Below are 8,826 nucleotides of genomic sequence, written 5' to 3' on the forward strand. Positions count from 1 at the left end.
ATCCAACAACTAGGACATCAATAACAACAATAATAATAACCACAACAGTGATAAAACAACAAGGGCAACAAAAGGGGGGAAAATAGCATCCAGTAGTAGTGGATTTATGGTACAGGCACTGAGCCCCAGCAATATCCCTGGAGGCAAAAAAACAAAAAAGAAAAAGATAAAGAGACTGACGTTCTGATGTTTGAGCCACATGGTAGTGCACCTGGTTAAGCTTGCATATTACCATGTACAAGAACCTGGGTTCAAGCCCCCAGTCCCCACTTGCAGGGAGGAAGCTTTATTAGTGGTGAAGCAGTTTTTTTTTTTCCATTCTCTATCACCCCATCCCTTCTCAATTCTCTCTGCTTTATCTAGCTTAAAAAAAAAAAAAAAGGCTGACAGGAGTAGTCGATTGCTGACACTGAGTGATAACTTGGTAACAAAAACAAACAAACTGACTTGTGTCCTCTCTCTATCTCTCTCTCTCTCTCTTCCTCTCTCTCTCTCTCTCTCTCTCTCTCTCTCTCTCTCCCCCCCCCCTCCCTCCCTCCCTCTCTCCTTTTCAACACCACAGCCCAATCAAGGGCACACAATAGTTTGTTTCTTTATTTCGTAATCATACACTTTACAATCCAGTTAGACTTAGAAGAGACAATAAAGAAAACATGGAAACCAAAGGAACTGTAGTAAGAGCACAGTTATAGGGCATTTTGAGCAGAGGCATGAAGAGGTGCTCTGCTGAGCTACAGAAGAAATGGTCTGGTGGTCAAAATAAAACACAACTCAGCTTTATTAGATTAGTCCACAGTCAGCAGTGATAATCTTCTTGCTGGTCTTGCCTTTCTTGGAGCCAAAGCCCACCATAGCCTGCACAACATTCATGCTCTCCTTCACTTTGCCAAACACCACATGCTTGTTATCCAACTACTCAGTCTTAGCAGTTCAGATAAAGAACTTGGAACCTAGGGAGTCAGGCAGTAGTACAGCGGGTTAAGGGCACGTGGTGCGCGAAGTGTAAGGACCTGGCACAAGGATCCCGGTTCAAGCCCCCAGCTCCCCACCTGCAGGGGAGTCGCTTCACAAGCAGTGAAGCAGGTCTGCAGGTGTCTGTCTTTTCTGTCTTCCCCTCCTCTCTCCATTTTTTCTGTCCTATCCAACAACAACGACATCAGTAACAGCAACAATAAAACAACAAGGGCAATAAAAGGGAATAAATTTTTAAAAAAGTAAGAGAAAGAAGAAAAAGAGTGCTTCTTTTTTAAAAATATTTTTTCTTTTTTTTAATATTTATTTAATTTATTTATTCCCTTTTGTTGCCCTTGTTGTTTTATTGTTGTAGTTATTATTGTTGTTGTCGTTGTTGGATAGGACAGAGAGAAATGGAGAGAGGAGGGGAAGACAGAGAGGAGGAGAGAAAGATAGACACTTGCAGACCTGCTTCACCACCTGTGAAGCGACTCCCCTGCAGGTGGGGAGCCGGGGTTCGAACCGGGATCCTTATGCCGGTCCTTGTGCTTTGCGCCACCTGCGCTTAACCCGCTGTGCTACAGGCAGACTCCCCATAGAGTGCTTCTTAAAAAAAAAAAGAACTTGGAACTGTTTGTGTTGGGTCCAGCATTTGCCATTGACAACATGCCAGGGACTATATGTTTCAGGATGAAACTCTCATCCTTGAATTTCTCCCCATAGATGGACTTGCCTCCAGTGTCATTATGGTATGTGAAGTCACCACCCTGGCACATAAATCCAGGTATAACTCTGTGAAAGCAGAAACCTTTATAATCAAACCCTTTCTCTCCAGTGCCCAGAATGTGAAATTTTTCTGTGGTCTTCGGAACTTAGTCTGCAAACAGCTTGAAGGAGACAGGCCTTGCTGTCGACGGCAATGTTGAAGGTAACACGGTGGGGTTTGAGACACTAGCGGCAACTAGGTGGAATCATCTGCAAGTGCTCTCCTCCCTTTCTTATTACGTATTCTCAGATAAGTCAGTTGTCAAGCTATAAGGACATTCAGGCAGCCCAAAAAGACCACCACTGAGAGAAGCTAACACCTATGGGAGAATAAGCTTGGCAGCAGACCTTGTTTCAGTCAAATCTTAAGATTACTGTAACCTTTGACTACAACCTTATGAAGTACCTAGACCTTAATCCACCAAGTTAACATATTGATGGCATTTTGACCCACAAAAACTTTGAGATTAAAAAAATGATGTTTTAAAGTAAAATACAGTAAAACCAAAGGTTAAACTTAGGGTTAAAATGCAATAAAACTCATATCCCACTTAAACCATATGTCTATTTCCTCTCCAACTTGAGGCCAGATCCTAAAACCCCAAGCCAGTTTGGATACAACAAATGACATGCAAAGATTTACCAACTGTCATATTTAACCTTGTCAGATAAATAAAGGACTACAAAAGCTGGATAAGGAGAAGAGATTGACTCATTTTAATGATGGAATTTTTGGTCAATACCAGGCCACCCCATCATCTAAGGCTCTAGTCAGGGAATCCTTGGATTTCCACATAGATATGATGGGCCTAATATATTCCTCTTTACATCAACACTGGTCATTTCCATAAGAAACATCATCATAAGCCCTCCTGTAGGCCTCTCCAAGGCCTTGCCCTCACTGTAAAGCAGCAGCAGTAGAGACTGCCCCACTCTCTGAAGGGAGGCTGGGCCAGATAACACTGACACTTGAGGAAGACTGGACCTGAAATGAGTGCAGTCTACAATTCCTAGATGCACCATAGACTGTGAGCTCAAACTGACAGGGCTTCAGAGGACACACAGGCTCCTGTGATAAATATGAATAAATATGGGCCCTAGGTCAGACCAATGGTGTAAACAGTTAACGGTATTTATATAGTTTCCTCATGTTAGGGAGCTACTCTCTCCCTTAATCTAACTTTCTAGCCATATTCTAAGCGCTGATACAATCTTCCCAGACAACATTTTTAGTCCACTTGCATGTTAGCTGCCAGGTTCAGGCAAAAAGTCATAGGCCCCTTGGAATATACCTTAAGTAAACTTCCCTAGTTTCTTCCCACCTGAAGACCCATAATTCCATTCCAGGTGTTCCACTCCCCAGTAAAGTCCCCAAACCTAGACATAGACCAGGTCCCCTGAGATAGAGCATATGTTCACATGTGTCTATAAGCCAGGGAAAAAATATATACCTGAAAGCAGAAGTACACAAAAGTCTGCAGACAGTACCTCCCCAACACTTCATCTGCACTATTCCAGCCTTTAGGTCCATGATTGTTGAACAATTTGTTTGGCTTTGTACACTAACTCTATTTTCGGCCACCAGGTTCCAGATGCCAGCATGAAGCTGACCAGACTTCCCTGGACCTGGACCGATGACCCCACCAATGTGTCCTGGAGCTCTGCTTCCCCAGAGACCCACCGTACTAGGGAAAGAGAGAGGCAGACTGGGAATATGGATCCACCAGTCAAAGCCCATATTCAGCGGGGAAGCAATTACAGAAGCCAGACCTTCTACCTTCTGCAACCCACAACGACCCTGGGTCCATGCTCCCAGAGGGATAGAGAATGGGAAAGCTATCAGGGAAGGGGATGGGATATGGAGACTGGGTGGTGGGAACTGTGTGGAGTTGTACCCCTCCAATCCTATGCTTTTGTTAATGTCTCCTTTCTTAAATAAATAAAAAAATAAGACTTTTTAACATTATAAATGAAATGTGGCAATTAACTGAGGACCAATGCCATCTACATCTGAAACATTTATTTGGGGGAATTAATTTTTCAATCATAAAAATTGGGAGTTGAGATGTTTAAAGAGGATGACATACCAGGAACAGTGGCCAGAACTGTTCTTTTTAACTGGAAATGAAAAAGTGATGAAAAGTCATAACAGATGACCCTTAAGTTCAAGGCTAGTGAGAATTTCCTGTCAGGGAAGCCAATGAAATTAAAAACTGGAGTTTCCTTCCCCAAATTTTCCCTCCAAAATTTTCAGACTGTAACACTGAAAAATGGGAGAGGTGAATGCTATCAGAGAGGTCAGAAAGAAGAATGATTTTAGGGTCAGAGCTGATTTAGAACCCTCAAAATTTGTCATGTGCAAACTATATATATTCAGTACATGACCACTATAGATACACATCAATTTTTCAACTGCTAAATGAATATGCTCCATCTGCTAAATGCATAGTTGTATTTTATGAATCTTACTAATGGCTGATTTTCAAACTGATGAGAAAAAAAACTTCATCATTCATAACTACTAGTTCCTTTTAAAATTATTATGACTAGCTTTCAATAGTCAGAGGAAAGGGTGGCCATGTCCCCTAACAGAACTAGGTACTATGTAACATTAAAAACAGTCCTAGGAAACCCACCTCTCCAGAGTCCTGCCCCACTAGGAAAAGAGAGAAATAGGCTGGGAGTATGGACCAATCTGCCAATGCTCATGTCCAGTGGAGAAACAGTTATAGACGCCAGGCCTCCCACCTTCTGCACCCCATTATGATCCTGGATCCACGCTCCCAGAGGGGTAAAGTATAGGAAAGCTTCCAATGGAGGGGATGGTATACAGAACTCTGGTGGTGGGAATTATGTGGAATTTTACCCCTCTTATGTAATGGACTTGTCATTCATAATTAAATCAATAAAAATATCCTAAAAGAAATTCATTCCGAGAACAAATATTTATTTGTAAATAGCATAAGTGCTAGAAATTCTTGGCATAATTCTGCATTGCTCTGGGTGGTTCTACAGAGCCTCACAAAGAAGGTTCCCTTGAAATAAACAACAATATTTCTTTGAAAGACACTAAGCCATGTGAAGCAACAAAAATCCTTTACAACCAGGTAGAAAAAACATAATTTCATATTTCTAAAATGATGATGCTATTCAGAAGCTTATAGACTCTTGAGTTCACCCACCCTGTTCATACAAAGGAGAAGCCCTGTGTAGCAACCCAGGTAATTCACATGACTTGATATCTCCAATTCCACCAACAGAAACTACTTTGGGGGGGGGGCACGCAGTGGTGCAGCTGGTTAAGTGCACACATTACAGTGCACAAGGATGCAGGTTCAAGCCCAGCCCATGGTCTCCACCTGCAGGGGGAAAACTTCACAAGTGGTGAAGCAGGGCTGCAGATGTCTCTTTTTCTCTCTCCCTCTCTATCTCCCCCTACCATCAATTTCTTTCTGTGTCTACTAAATAAATAAACATTAAAAACAAAAGAAAACCACTTTAAAAAGAAACTACTTTGGTACTGATTATATAATTAAGCAAGCTTCTTATGATACCAGAAATGAAGAAATTCAATTTTACTTTAGACTTCTTTTTTATAAAGCTTTTATTTTATTTCTTTATTATTTATTTTCCCTTTTGTTGCCCTTGTTTTTTATTATTGTTGTAGTTATTATTGCTGTTGTTGTTGTCATTGTTGTTGGATAGGACAGAGAGAAATGGAGAGAGGAGGAGAAGACAGAGAGGGAGAGAGAAAGACACCTACAGCCCTGCTTCACCGCTTGTGAAGCAACTCCCCTGCAGGTGGGGCCTGGGGGTTCGAAAGAGGATCCTTGTGCTTCGCACCATGTGCACTTAACCCACTACGCTACCGCTCGACTCCCTACTTTAGACTTCTCAAAGCACAGATGTATATAGGCAAATTAGACCTCAAAATGCTATCATTTGGAACTTTGGTGGTGGGTATAGTGTGGAACCATGCATTGTAATCTTATAATTTTGTAAACTATTATTAAGTCATGAATGTAAAAAATATTACTGCTTGTTGATTGACATTGAACAAGGCCTATCATGATTTTGATTTCAGTTTATTAAAATGATATCCCTGAATATGGGGGCCTGAAGAGAGGGACACACTTGACTTTCACGAGCTACTTCTATACAATTACTGTACTAGTTAGTGAGTGTTGTGTCATGATTTGAGGTTTTCAGATGTTGAGTACTTTATAATACCTCTAATGTTAACAGAGTACTTTCAAACTTAGCAGCTTCAAAGAACATACATTTATTAACTTTGTTGCTGTAATTATTAGTATGCTCTGTTCTTTGCTTCTGGATCTTTCTGAGGGCTGTCCTCAAGGTATTGAACTTATCTGTGATCTCTTTAGAATACTTGGCTGGGGAAGGATATGCTTCTGAACTCAGTCTAAGGGTGTGGGTTTCGGTTTCTGCTACAGTTAGCTAGAAACTACCCATAATTCTTTGCTATGTGGTGTTTTCCTCTTTCATCATCACAGTCAACATGATGAAAAATCAGCAAGAGAAGGAGTGAAAGAAAACAAGATGGAAGACATTGTGTTTGAACCAGTTCTCAGAAATGATACTCCATCACTTTTGCCCCAGACCACACTGAAAGGAAAGGTAGGAAAGCCAGGAGACAAGAATTATTGGGAAATTTACAAAGATGATATTGTTGTCACTTGAGACAGAATAGATAGAACTTGAGTTACTTGTAGTAAGGAGGTGAAAGACAACTACTAGATGGTTCTGCTCATATGTAGAATACAGAGAAAGGAACAAGCATAAAAAATAATAGATACACTGAAGACTGCCTCTAAGACTTTGTGAGAACTATGGTGGTTATCTATCTTTGTGAGAACTCTTGTGGGAACTGGGTGCTTGAACCTGGGCCTTCACTCATAGTAATATGTATACTCCATTGGAGGTGCCAATGAATCTTGAGGTTACATTTAGAAAAGGTCTTCAAATGCTACTCAGCTGCTTGTTTGGGAACTATACTTCACGAACCACTGTTTTTTATTCAAGCCTCCAGTCCCAAACAGTTAGGGGAAATCTTCACAAGTGTTAGAGCAGTGTTGCAGGTGTTTCTCTCTTTCTCTTTCCGTGTTTCTCAGTGTTTCTGTCAGGATAAAGGAAAGGACAATGAAAAAGTAACAGTTGTTGCTTGCCACTTTGTGCTTCAACTTTTGTGGCTTCACTCTATCGTGTTTTTTTCAAATATATTCATTAAAAAGTTGATGTAAACAGTGGAAATGAGGGGCCAGGTGGTGGCACACCTGCTTGAGCACATGTTACAATGTGCAAGGACCCAGGTTCAAGCCCCTGGTCCCCACCTGCAGGGCGAAATCTTTGCAAGTGGTGAAGCAGAGCTGCAGATGTCTCCCTTTCTCTCTCCCTCTCTATATCCCTCTACCCTCTCAATTTCTGACTGTCTCTATCCAATAAATAAAGATAATAAAAATTAAAAAATAAACAGTGAAAATGATCCAGCATGCACTCAGTTGTCTGAGTCCTGTATTACAATTAAAATTACTGTCTGTATAAAGTGTAGGTCTGTGTATTCGAGTATACCTGCAAATGCTTCAACACCAGGTGCGGCTGTTCAACCACTCCTTGTGTGTATTTGAAATTGGGTTTGGGGAAACCAAGTGTGTTTCTCTCATACATGCTTCTACATCATTATGTTCGGAAGTATCTTTGCTCTTGTAAATATTTGCTATTTCTGAAAACCTTTATCTATGCCCCACAATGGCTGTTAAACGTGCTTCTTCTAAGCCTTCTGATGATGAGTAAGCGCTGGAGGAAGATGCTTACCATGTGGAAGAAGGTGAAACTCTTGAATATGATCAAAGATGGCAAGAAAATCGTGGAGGTTGCCCACCACTGTGACTTGAATGAGTCTACTGTTCACTCCATCCATAAAGATGAAAAGAATATCTGTGCAATGGCTACTGTGCTTTTCGACAAGGAAGCACAGCTAAAGGGGTGTTATTTCATGTCTAGAGGACTCTAATCATGTTTAAAAATATTCAGAAGGTCATAAACAGGTTTTCTATGCTCTAACTACCCAAATATTCGATTTATAAATAAAGAATCTTACTTTGAGGAAATTCACTTACTGCAGTAGAGTCTGGAACTGATTAACCGCAATAAATGAGGAATAACTGTAAAGGAAGAAAGAGAGAGATGAAGGAAGGAGAATGGAAGGAAGTTAGGAAGGATGGATGGATGGAAGGAAGGAAATGTAAACTCAAGTTCTGCTTAGCAGCCTCTCTCTCTCTCTCTCTCTCTCTCTTTCTCTTTCTCTCTCTCTCTCTCAATGTATATATGTATATACATTGCCTCCAGGGTTATCACTGGGGCTAGGTGCCTGCATGATGAATCCACTTCCCCTGAAGGCCATTTTTCCCCATTTTTGTTGGCCTTGTTGTTATTGCAGTTGTTGGATAGGACAGAGAGAAATCCAGAGGAGGGGAAGATAGAGAGGGAGAAAGAAAGATTGACACCTGCAGACAGGCTTCACTGCTTGTTAAGCTTCACCCCCTGCAGGTAGAGAGCTGGGGGCTCTAACTGGGATCTTTAGGCTGGTCCTTTAGCTTTGGGCCATGTGCACTTAACCCTTTAACTACCGCCTGGCCCCCAGCAGTCTATATTTTTAACAAGCTTGCCAAGTGATTCTGTTAGTTCCTCTAGTTTGAGAAACACTTCACTAGAGCATGTCAGAGATAAAAAGGTAACTTAGGGAATCATATGTCCAAATCTCTCATAACATAGGTGAGGAAACTAAGGTGACAAAAAGTGGCATGACTGGTTAAGTTCATCTAGCTAATGAGTAGCTGCCTTTCTTAAACGCAGACATTTTGAGTCCCAGGATTTCAAACAGGCCAGGGCTAGGCTTCCTGTCAGCCCTGGGCTCCCGCCTAAATCCATTCCTTGGCTCCAAGTGTACCAAGCACCTCTGTCCAGTCATGCACAGCACGTCCTGCCAGGTCTACAGGTGTGGTCCATGTACGCAGAGGTGTGCCTTGAAGAGTTAAACAATTACCAACTCTTGCTGGCCTTCCTGCTCTTTAATGTCACATACCTGCC

At 41.5% G+C, this 8,826-nt stretch overlaps 1 pseudogene; it reads right to left on the reverse strand.

The window, feature by feature from the left end:
• Nucleotides 1–780: 780 nt before the first annotated feature.
• Nucleotides 781–7,404, reverse strand: LOC107523746 (peptidyl-prolyl cis-trans isomerase A-like; annotated as a pseudogene).
• Between the last annotated feature and the right edge of the window lie 1,422 nt (nt 7,405–8,826).

This window comes from Erinaceus europaeus, chromosome 1, assembly GCF_950295315.1.
Source record: "Erinaceus europaeus chromosome 1, mEriEur2.1, whole genome shotgun sequence".
Lineage (NCBI taxonomy): Eukaryota > Metazoa > Chordata > Mammalia > Eulipotyphla > Erinaceidae > Erinaceus > Erinaceus europaeus.